The sequence below is a fragment of the Budorcas taxicolor genome, chromosome 5 (genome assembly GCF_023091745.1).
Source record: "Budorcas taxicolor isolate Tak-1 chromosome 5, Takin1.1, whole genome shotgun sequence".
Lineage (NCBI taxonomy): Eukaryota > Metazoa > Chordata > Mammalia > Artiodactyla > Bovidae > Budorcas > Budorcas taxicolor.
Genome location: NC_068914.1, coordinates 10,677,654 through 10,688,875, shown reverse-complemented (window position 1 = coordinate 10,688,875; position 11,222 = coordinate 10,677,654). Strand labels below are relative to the sequence as shown.

Genomic DNA, 11,222 nt, shown 5'->3' with positions numbered 1-11,222 from the left:
AGTCCATGGGGTTGCAAAGAGTTGGACATGACTGAGCGACTTCACTTTCACCTTTCTTTCACTGTACACCTATTAGAATATCTGAAAGCTTGATCACACCAAATGCTGGTGAAGGTGTAGAACGACAGGAACTCTTATTTATTGCTGGTGGGAATGCATAATGGTACAGCCACTTTGGAAGACAGTCTGAAATTTCTTACAAAACTGAGTATAGATTTACCATACAATCCAGAGATGGTGCTCCTTGCTATTCACTTAAATGAGTTGAAAACCTAAGTCCACACAAAAACCTACCACAGAGGTTTACAGCAACTTTATTCAGAGTTGCCAAAAGGGGTCTCACAGAGTCGGACACGACTGAAGCAACTTAGCAGCAGCAGCAGCAGCAGCAGCAGCAGCATCAACCAAGATGCCCTTCAGTAGATGAATGTAAAAGTATCATTACAGCCCAGTCTCTTGGCTCCTTCGCAGTAGCTGTCTCTTTGGCCTTTTTACGTCTTCATTTCCAGGACTTGAATGTACTGCCATGCCCTCTGAAGAAGGGAAGCTCTTTGTGGGAGGACTCAACTTCAGCCCTGATGGGTGAGCTCTGGAAGATCATTTCAGCAGCTTCTGACCTGTTTCTGGGGTGGTCATTGTCAAAGACTGGAAGACACAGCTATCCCAGGGTTTTGGTTTCATTACCTTCAACAGTCCAGAGTGTGCCTCGGACGCTACGAGAGCCTTGAATGGAAAGTCTCTGATAATTGTCAGATCCATGTAGACCACTTGGGCAGGTTGGCCCCGGGGAACAAGAGGAGGTGACTTTGAGCCTGTGGGTGTGATCACAGTTACTCTAGAGGAGGTGGGGACCAGGACTATGGAAGTGACAGGTATGACAATCGACCTGGAGGATATGGATATGGACATGGAAGGTCCCGAGACTATGGTGGCAGAAGTCAGGGTGGTTACGACCACTATTTAGGAGGAAATTACAGGGACAGTTATGACAACTGAGATGCATGCACGTCCCACATAGATACACAAGGAATAAAACTTCTGATCCAGGACCATCCTTCCAAATGGCTGTATTTACAAAGATTTTTGGAGCTGCACGGAAATATCTGTTTTTAGTGCATTTACCTCTTTTTTTTCAATTGAGCTCCCAAGGTAGCTTGTTAAAGACCTTTCAGAAAGCTCCATGTGTTTTTAAAATTTTTTTCTCCCATTTAAAGAAAAATTCTGAGACATTTGTAGAGTCTGAGTATTTTTTTCCTTTTTTACCAGTTTTTAAGTTCAGGCTCCCAGGATTATTGGTTCTGACCAAAAAAAAAAAAATGTGTAACTAGACAAATTGTTTTAAATAAAGTACATCTAGGAACGTGTTTTAAAAACCTGTACACAATGTTTAATCATGGTTGGGAAATAATTTCCAATGCTTAACTATAAGAAATCAAGAACATGATTGAAATGGGAAGTGAAGTATTAGTTGCTCAGTTGTGTCAGACGCTTTGCGACCCCATGGACTATAGCCTGCTAGGCTCCTCTGTGCTTGGAATTCTCCAGGCAAGAATACTGGAGTGGGTTGCCATTCTCTTCTCCAGGGGATCTTCCCAGTCCAGGGATCGAACCTAGGTCTCCTCATTGCAGGCAGATTCTTCACCATCTGAGCTACCAGGGAAGGCCAAGAACATGATTACTTAGACGTTTTTTTACTCTAGCACTCTGTCTGATTATATAGTTTTCTAAAAATATTTATGTCATTTCTTTTCTTGTTTGTTTGCTTGGCTGTGCTGCATGGATTGCAGGATTTTAGTTCCCTGACCCAGGATTGAACCTGGGCCACAGCAGCGAGAGACAGAATTCGTAATCCCTAGGCTGCCGGGAAACTCCCTCATTTTTTTCTTAATACTGGAAATAAAAAATGTTCTGTTGTGTCTCACGTCACATTTAGGCTGTCCTTCACCAGGATGATTAAAAAGATGAAACCTGAAAACAACACCAAAAATACCAACACAAGCAAGTTATTTTGAAATATGCAAGTGAATACCAGAAGAATTGTTTAAAGAGTTGAAAGTGGCTGCCTCTGGGGAAAAATAAATAGTGAGGATGGGGTGAAAAATTAGTTTTTGTTGTAATGAAAGAAGAATTTGCCTCTTAAGCCATGTTGGTGGCTCACTGTGATAAAAATTAAAAAAAAAAATGACTGTAGAGATAGGAAGATGCACATGTAGAATGAGCACCAACTCGGAGTCAGTGTTGCTCCAGACCTGTTCTCATGCTTTGGCTCATGTGAATCCCGCCTGATGCAAAGGCATCTATCACTCCCCTATGATCCAGAGGAGGAAACAGAGGCCCAGAGATGCCAAGAGCCTGCCTGGGGATGCACGTCTAAGGGCTGCACAATCCGTTCATTCCTCTGTTTCCACCACTTTGAGCAGCTCCTACCAGCACATTATTATCATTATCTTTTTCTCTGGGTTAGTTCTTCTAAGGAGAAAAGGTCTTCCCCCAAAGCCTTCCTCCAGCCTCTGCTGACTTGGGGACAGAACTTTGTCAGTGATTTGATACAATCCAGATGGAAGGTTCCACTTGGCTCTGAAAGCGTGCCTTTTGGGAACACTGAGATTTGCAGATAAGCCTTGGGATGCGAGTGGAGAACAAGTAAATAGGAGGGGATGGAATATGAAGGCTGGGAGAAGGGCAGTCACTTAGGGATGCGTGTGAGCCTGAGAGAGGAGCTCCTCCACAGCTGTCAGGCCCACGGCCAGGCTTTGGGGCTCGGCCACCAGCCCAGAGTCTCAGAGTTAGAGACACATGCACTCCACCCATTCACAAATTCCGGAAACACTTTTGAAGACCCAGGGGCAGGCAGTGAGGTGGGAGCAAGGGTATGGTGTTGAATCAGACACAGACCTCTGCCTTGAAAGGTTCATAGACTAGCAAATGAGACAGAAACATGTACAGATGGATAGCCAAATATTTATGATCCAGTGGGATCATAAATAAACATTACGGGGACAGAGTACAGGAAGAAGACAAAAGAAGAGGCCTTGTTACGGAGGAACTGACATAGGGCTGGGTCGTGATAAATGAACAGACGCAAGCCAGCAAAAGAAGTAGGGAGGGGCCCCCAGGCCGAGAAAAGAGCAAGTGCAAAGGCATAGCAGCTTGAATGGATGCTGAATCACAGAAGCACAGTGAAAGGCGCTCTCAAGGCTCCTTGGAGCAGCCCCGTGGAGCTCGGAGGAGCTGGTGTCCTGAGATATGGCATTCATTCCTGGTCGCTCTCCTTCCTTGTGCTGTGACCTAAACAAAATCATCTTGCCTCTCTGAGCCTCAGTTTCTTCCTATATTATAACGGGGATGGTATACTTTGATTTTTTTTAACAACATGAAAATAATACATTGTAGGTTTTTTTAATTAAAAAAATGTTATGCCCATGTATGTCATGGAAAACAAGTTTCTTGCTGCAGTCCTTTCTACCCTGACTCACTTCCTCAAGGAAACCTCTTTTAACCATTTATCGTATTATTTAGGTGATAAGCCTCTGAAACACTAAATAAAATGCTGATGGTTCCATTTATTTTTTTAAAATATATGTTTATCTTATTTATTTGGCTGTGCCGGGCCTTACCTGCACCAAGAACATGGGATCCTCAGCCTGCAGTTGTGGCATATGGAATCTTTAGCTGTAATGTGCGAACTCTGGGCCAGCATGTTCCCTGACCTGGGACCTAGAACCCAGGCCCCCTGTGTTGGGAATGCAGAGTTTTAGCCACTGGATCACCAGGGAAGTTCCATTTGTTGATTTGCAGACTTTAGGTAATCTATTGATTCCCCGGTTTGAAAAACAAAAATTTAGTTCACAAAACATCCTCGTTTTTCTCTTCCTCCGTTTCGCTCGCCTGCCTGTGAATCCATCTAGTCTACGTCTTCTGTTTACCTTTGGACATTTAAAGAATGTGCTTACACTTCTATCCCTTGTTTAATCAATTCTAGTCAATAACTCAACAATCTTGAATGAGAATGAAGCTATTAACACACCTACTTTTTATTTCATTTCCCCACCTCTAACACAAGTATTCCACTGACTATACATTTATTTTTATATTGTCAAAAATTTTAACATTGGCATTCTGTCTTCAGTCGTCACTAAGTTTCTATGCTCTGTCTGTAAATTGTTTCTAAAAATCAAAAACAGTGTTTATATTCTTATGACTACATATGGTTTCCTATGTAATCAATAGGATGCTATAATTACACTGTGAGGCAAATGTGATAACCACTACACTATGGAAACTATAATTACATTGTCTCTTTGCTTTTTCTTTTTTCCCTTGGAGCTTATAACTGCCTTTCTTTTTTCCTTATATTGTCTTATTTTGCCCTGTCCCTAAGTTTTTCCAGCGTCTCAAGGATAATATGGAATCTACAGAATTTCTAGATTATAAGTGCCTCCGGAGCTGGCATTTATTTTCCTTTCTTTGGGCACTGCTGTGTATCCTCAATCTGCCATCTTGAACTTGAAGTCAGAATAGTTTTCAATCTACCTCTTAAGACTATTTGAAAACTGCAGTTGTGCCCAAACAACTTTATAAATGTCGATTACTATCAATGTAAAACTATTATTTCCATTGTTTCTATTTAATTGTATTGTTTATGTTTAAATGCAGTAAGCTTCTCCATCACCTCCCAGATGAATGACTTTTTCAAACTCCATGTGCGGTAACGAGAGGCTCGCTTTCCATATTTAGACATCTCTGATTCCTAGAACATCTTTTCTCTATCAAGTTTACATTTTCCCCTCTGAAAGTTCTTGCTATTGGGTCTAGCTCTTCTCTCTAGTGTCTCAGAGTGTAGGGCAGCTCACTTCCTCATGGACCAGTCCTTGGACAGTCACATCACGACCTTCTTGGTGCTCGTGTATAGAATGTACTCCCAGCTCCTTCCTTCGTCACCCCACCACGCAACTTTCCACCCTTCACTCGTCTGACCTTGCTGCCCAAAGGGCAGCACCTAAAACTGTCCACAGATTCTAGGCCCAGCTGAGTCCTCACAGCAGACAGTAAATATATAAATGGCATCATTTTCTTAAACTCTCAACCCTTAAAACATCATGAGAACCAAATATAGAAAACCACCACCTCTCTCTTTCATTTAAAATGTCACATATTGATAATACACAAAATATGTACCAAAAGTCCAGTATTGATACTCTACCTTAGTACTGCAATCACAACACAGCCGCCCAGCATGGAGTTGTTCTCAAACCAAGTCCTCACATCAGCCCCAAACTCCAGCCCAAGAACACAAGCTGGTCTGTGGTGAATTTTTCATTTGTTTGCACAAAACAGAAAAACAGAGGGCAAAAGAATGAAAGTTCCATAAAGTTAAATTTATTAATGTAGAGGACTTTTCTTTATTTGGACACTCTGTTCTTCTTCCTTATTTTGGTATTAAAATGAAAAGCATCAAGATTAAAATGTGTATTAAAACTGTTTTATAAAATGATGAGTGATTCCCACTCAAAGGTTCCAGGAACTACATTTCAGGAAAACTGAAGTGCAGATCAGATCATATTTTAAATGGACTTCTTGGAAACTAAAATGTGGGGAGTCTTATGTAGTCTTCCAAATTGCAGACTGCGTGGGGTAGATGTTGCTTACAGGCCCTGTTCAGTCCTGTCCGACTCTTTTCAACCCCACGGACTGTAGCCCGCCAGGCTCCTCTGTCCATGGGGATTCTCCAAGCAAGAATACTGGAGAGGGTTGCTGTGCCTCCCTCCAGGGGGTCTTCCTGACCCACGTCTTATGCTTGGCAGGCAGATTCTTTACTACTGAGCCACCTGAAAGGCTTTTTTAAGATGCATCAATTCCCTGTGAGAGGCTCAACCTCCAAGAATCAACTATGCTGCGTTTCCTCAAATCATGGACCTATTACAGAGAAATGACTATGGAAAACAGGGGAGGAAATGATGAAGGGGGTTGATGGGGTAAGATCATGGAAAGCCTTCAACATTAGTTTTCGGTGCTGCCTGTGTATGAGAGGAACCTGGGCTGAGTATGAAACATGCATATTCTTGGGCCCCAGCTCCTGATGAGAGGTCTGGAGCGGGCCCAGAAATGTACGTGTCTGCAGACTGGTGCCCATGTGAGGGCTATAAGGACCTGGAGTGCATGGAGAACATGGAGTGCAGATGAGACATGTCCGCGAACAGAAGGCCCGGAAGCTACGGATATCATGCATAGACTCAAACCTCTGATCAGATTGAGGGTTAGGAGCTGAGAACCTAGCGGCAACTCCTTCCCGGCTCGGCTCGGAGGAATGGGAGCGGGGAAAGCGGAGCTGTCTTCTTTCTATCAGAGGAGAGGACATCCCAGTAAAGCCCCTCGTCCTCCCCCTGGTGTCTGAATGAGATACTGCAAGTCAAGGCTCACAGACGGAGAGCGATGGATGAGCAGCTGCCCTGGGAAAGGTAAGTGGACAAGGTTCAGCTCAAGTCTTGCCTCTTCCAGAAAACTTCTCTTAACTTCATTCTCTCATCTGTTCTCCTAAAGCCCTCACTTCTGAAACATACCACCTCTCTCTACCAAGCCTCCTGCTGATGTCTCTGAAATGGTTATTTTCATGCTTGTGGGGATGTAAAAAGCTTTATCTCAGAAAGCCTTGGGGATACCTTTTTAGCTGGAGATATGCATATAGTACTTAGAGTTATGAAGATAGCAACCAAGGAACAAATACCAGCGATGCAGTTGGACAGGGAGAAAGGGAGAAGGAAGATAGAGTAATCTCTCATCTAATACAACCGAACCTCAAGAGAGTAGATCAATTAGGATACAGCAGAAAGGTTGCATACCCTGACTCTCCATTTCTATGACAGTGTGCAAAAGGCAAAATCTTGCAGACGTAAGTTGGATCCATGGTTGTTAGGGAAGATTTGGGGATACGCTGGAGAAGGTAAATGCTTTGTAATCAGACTTGGAGGCAGGAAGAGCGGAAAATATATTGGGGGGGGGGGGGGCAGAAGCAGGCTAGAGAAAGTCCCAGAAAGCGTTCTACCTCTTAGGCCATGCCATAATGGTGGGGGAGAAACCTGTTGGGCTATGCACAGTACTCTCCCAGCTCTGCCCTGGCAGTTAACTAATGTCTTAGGGATGCGAGAGGCCCAGGAAGAGATGCTGCCAAGGATTTCAAGAGGGAAAGGTCACAGGATCTTGCGTAGGAGTGAGAACAACAATAAGAGCAACAGAGGAACTTGCCTTCCAATGCAGGAGACATAAGAGACACAGGTTTGATCCCTGCATCAGGAAGATCCCCTGGAGGAGGGCATGGCAACCCACTCCAGTATTCTTGCCTAGAGAATCCCATGGACAGAGAAGCCTGGCAGACTACAGTCCCGCAAAGAGTTGGACATGCAGGACTTGATTCAAGCTTCCCATGTGCCAGGCATGGTGTGCTATAGACATCTAATCCTCACAAATGGTTTTGGCATTATTGTGGTTGTTGTTCTGTCTCTAAGTTGTGTCCGACTCTTTGTAACCCCATGGACTGCAGCACACCAGGCTTTCCTGTCTTTCACTATCTCCCAGAGTTTGCTCAAACTCATGTTCATTGAGTAGGTGACACTATCCAACCATTTCATCCTCTGTCGCCCCCTTCTCCTCCTGCCTTCCGTCTTTCCCAGCATCATTATTATCCCCATGTAACACAGGAAACTGCTGGAGCCCAGAGATGGTAGGTAGTCTGCACAAAGTAACAGCTAAAAAGAGAGAAGAGGATTTGAACACAGGCACCTCTGGCTCCAGTGCCCTTGCCCTTACCCACCACCATGCAGGCCATATCCCATCACCCAAGTGATGGCAGAGTCTCTTCGCCGCCTTCCTGCCATGTGCCCATCCTGCCTTGGCTAGCATACTTCTGTTGGTGGGTACTCACTATTTCCCAGGGAAGGTCACGCCACAGTGGACTTGAAATTGACCTCAATGCATTTACCCATAACCCAGTTACTCCTTCCAGTCCTGAGTGCTTAATGCTACCCATCAAACATTTCCATCACCTCCTGGGAACTGGGTGGGTTTGCATTTCTAGCCCCCTGAAACTACATGCTTCCACGTGACTTCCTTCGACCAATAAAATGTGAAGTTTTAGAAGCCAGTGTGCAGATCACCTCTTGCTACAGTGTTGAGGGTAGGGGAGGGAGAGGGGGGCTCTACCGGAACTATTTCAAATCCTAAAAGATGATGCTGTGAAAAGTGCTGCACTCAATATGCCAGCAAATTTGGAAAACTCAGCAGTGGCCACAGGACTGGAAAAGGTCAGTTTTCATTCCGATCCCTAAGAAAGGCAATACCAAAGAATGTTCAAACTATCGCACACTTGCACTCATCTCACATGCTAGCAAACTAATGCTCAAAATTCTCCAAGTGAGGCTTCTAGAGTAGGTGAATGGAGAACTTTCAGATGTTCAGGCTGAATTTAGAAAAGGCACAGGAACCAGAGATCAAATTGCCAACATGTGTAGGATCATAGAAAAAGCAAGACAATTCCAGAAAAACATCTACTTCTGTTTGATTGACTATGGCAAAGCCTTTAACTGTGTGGATCCCAACAAACTGGAAAATTCTTCAAGAGATGGGAATACCAGACCACCTGACCTGCCTTCTGAGAAATTTGCATGCAGTTCAAGAAGTAACAGTTAGAACTGGACATGGAACAACAAACTGGTTCCAAATCGGGAAAGGAGTACATCAAGGCTGTATATTGTCACCCTGCTTATTGAACTTATATGCAGAGTACATCATGAGAAATGCTGGGCTAGATGAAACACAAGCTGGAATCAGGATTGCCGGGAGAAATATTAATAGCTTCAGATATGCAGATGACACCACACTTATGGCAGAAAGTAAAGAACTAAAGAGCCTCTTGATGAAAGTGAAAGAGGAGAGTGAAAAAGTTGACTTAAAACTCAACATTCAAAAAACTAAGATCATGGCATCTGGTCCCATCACTTCATGGCAAATAGATGGGGAAACAATGGAAACAGTGAGAGACTTTATTTTCAGTTCAGTTCAGTTCAGTCACTCAGTCATGTCCGACTCTTTTCAACCCCATGAATCGCAGCCTGCCAGGCCTCCCTGTTCATCACCAACTCCCGGAGTTCACCCAAACTCATGTCCATCGAGTCGGTGATGCCATCCAACCATCTAATCCTCTGTCATCCCCTTCTCCTCCTGCCCCCAATCCTTCCCAGCATCAGAGTCTTTTCCAATGAGTCAACTCTTCACATGAAGTGGCCAAAGTACTGGAGTTTTAGCTTTAGCATCATTCCTTCCAAAGAACACCCAGGACTGATCTCCTTTAGGATGGACTGGTTGGATCTCCTTGCAGTCCAAGGGACTCTCAAGAGTCTTCTCCAACACCACAGTGCAAAAGCATCAATTCTTCGGCGCTCAGCTTTCTTCACAGTCCAACTCTCACATACATACATGACCACTGAAAAAATCATAGCCTTGACTAGACGGACCATTGTTGGCAAAGTAATGTCTCTGCTTTTCAATATGCTATCGAGGTTGGTCATAACTTTCCTTCCAAGGAGTAAGCGTCTTTTAATTTCATGGTTGCAGTCACCATCTGCAGTGATTTTGTAGCCCAAAAATAAAGTGGGGGCTGCAAAATACATTGCAGATGGTGACCGCAAGGAGATCAAACCAGTCAATCCTAAAGGAAATCAGTCCTGAATATTCATCAGAAGGAATGATGCTGAAGCTGAAGCTCCAGTATTCTGGCCACCTGATGTGAAGAACTGACTCATTTGAAAAGACCCTGATGCTGGGAAAGATTGAAGGCAGGAGGAGAAGGGGACGACAGAGGATGAGATGGTTGGATAGCATCACCGACTCGATGGACGAGTTTAATTTGAGCAGGCTCCAGGAGTTGGTGATGGACAGGGAAGCCTGGCATGCTGAAGTCCATGGGGTTGAAAAGAGTTAGACCCAACTGAATGACTGAACTGAAGTGAACTGAGGGTAGGGGAAGGAGGGTGGGGAATCATGTCTGAAGGAAAGCCCTCTTGGGTTGGATTCCTAAATGACTAGGATGTGCGGAGTCCCTCTTGTCCCGTACTGGGACATGAGCAAGAAATGAGCCTTGTGTGTGTAAGCCACTGAGATTTGGGGATTGTTCATCATCACAGCCAAACCTAGCCTGTCCTGACTTACTTGGTCCCACAGAGTAAGTCACTATGCTCCAAGTCAGCAACAACCCAGCCTCCTCTAAGCCTTCTCCAAGCTACCCACTCCAGTCTTTTCAACTGAGCCTCTTGGGACTCAGTTTGTTGACTTGTCACCTGCTCTTTTCTTCTGGACAGACTGCAATATGAGAACGAGTCCAGGGGCAAACGGCAAAGCCCATTACCTCTCCCCGCCTCCTCAGCCCTCAGCCTCAGCCTTGCAGTGATTATACTGAGCTTTGCTGCTGCTGCTAAGTCACTTCAGTCGTGTCCGACTCTGTGCGACTCCATAGACGGCAGCCCACCAGGCTCCCCCGTCCCTGGGATTCTCCAGGCAAGAACACCAGAGTGGGTTGCCATTTCCTTCTCCAATGCATGAAAGTGAAAAGTGAAAGTGAAGTCGCTCAGTTGGGTCTGACCCTCAGCGACCCCATGGACTGCAGCCTTCCAGGCTCCTCCATCCATGGGATTTTCCAGGCAAGAGTACTGGAGTGGGGTACCATTGCCTTCTCCATATTGAGCTTTAGGCAGGCAAATAAGGCTCGCCTTGTCCCTGGGTTCCATTCTGAGCACCTGTTTCCAATTCTTTGGTGGCGGTGGTTTAGTCACTAAGTCGTCTCTGACTCTTTGTGACCCCATGGACTGTAGCCCACCAGGCTCCTCTGTCCATGGGATTTCCCAGGCAAGAGTACTGGAGTGGGTTGCCATTTCCCTCTCTGGGGGATCTTCCTGACCCAGGGATTGAACTGACATCTCCTGCTTGGCAGGCAGATTCTTTATCACTGTGTCACCCAGGAAGCCGTTGGGCCCTGGCTAAAGACAGAACTTAGGATTTAGAATTAGAGTGACCTGGATTTATATCTTGGCTCTGCTACTAACTTACTGAGTTATTGTGGGCAAGTTACTTAACCTCTCTGAGCCTGTTTTCAAAACAAAGGATGTAAATGATAAGACCAACCTTGAGCTAGTTGTATCAGTCAAGCACCCAGCTCTTCCCTGGTATCTAGTGGC

The 11,222-nt window shown here is 44.9% G+C and overlaps 1 pseudogene; it reads left to right on the top strand.

Annotated features, from left to right (window-relative positions):
- Nucleotides 1-526: 526 nt before the first annotated feature.
- Nucleotides 527-996, top strand: LOC128048774 (RNA-binding protein 3-like; annotated as a pseudogene).
- Nucleotides 997-11,222: the final 10,226 nt, after the last annotated feature.